Raw genomic sequence first — 1,047 nt, forward strand, 5'->3', positions numbered from 1 at the left:
TCCACATATGATGAAAAACATATGTCAATTTTTTTTTCTGAGCCTGCATTACTTCACTTAGTATAAAAGTTTGTAGTTCCATCCATTTACCTGTAAATTACATGTTTCATCTTTCTTTAGTGCAGAGTAAAACCCCATCTTATAAATGAATCACATTTTCATTATCGACTCATCAATTGAGGGACACTTAAGTTGCTTCCATCTCTTAGTTCTTGTGAAAAGAGCAGCAACAAACATGGATATACAAGTGTCTCTGCAATGGGATGAGTTCTTTGGGTATATGCCAAGGAGTGGTATAAATGGGTCAAATGGTAGGTTCATTTGTAGTTTTCTAAGAGTTCTCCACACTGCTTTCCATAGGGGTTGAACCATTTTGCAGCCCCACCAGCAGTGGATGAGTGTTACCCTTTCCCCACATACTCTCCAACATTTGGTATTATTTGTTTTCTTGATCTAAGCCAGTCTGAGTGGGTAAGACAAAATCTTAAAGTGGTTTTAATTTGCATTTCCCTAAATATTAGTGATGTTGAACATCTTTTAAGATGATTCATAGCTGTATTTACTTCTTCTTTTGAGGACTCTCTGTTCAGCTCCCCATCTTTTAATTGTGTTGCTTCTTGTCTTGGTTCTCTGTTTTTTGAGTTTATTACATATTCTGGTTATTATACCTCTGTCGGATGTGTCACTGGTGAAGATTTTCTCCCATTCTGTGGGTTTTCTGTTTGCTTCCTTAGCTGTCTCCTTTGATTTACAGAAGCTTTTTAATTTAATAAGGTCCCACTTCTAATTCTTGCCCTTGTTTCCTGAGCAATTGATGTCCGGTTTAGAAAATCCTTTCCTACGCCTATATCTTGTCAGTTTTTCCCAATGTTTTCTTCTAATAGTTTCAGAGTTTCAGGCTTTACATTGAGGTCTTTGAGCCATTTTGGAATTGAATTTTGTGCAGGGTGAAAGATAGGGGCTTAGTTATATTCTTTTACAAGTGGAGATCCAGTATTGCCAGTACCATTTGCTGAACATGCTGTCTTTCCTCCAGTTAATGTTCTT

Source organism: Nannospalax galili, unplaced genomic scaffold (genome assembly GCF_000622305.1).
Source record: "Nannospalax galili isolate Female #2095 unplaced genomic scaffold, S.galili_v1.0 scaffold1114, whole genome shotgun sequence".
NCBI classification, from domain to species: domain Eukaryota; kingdom Metazoa; phylum Chordata; class Mammalia; order Rodentia; family Spalacidae; genus Nannospalax; species Nannospalax galili.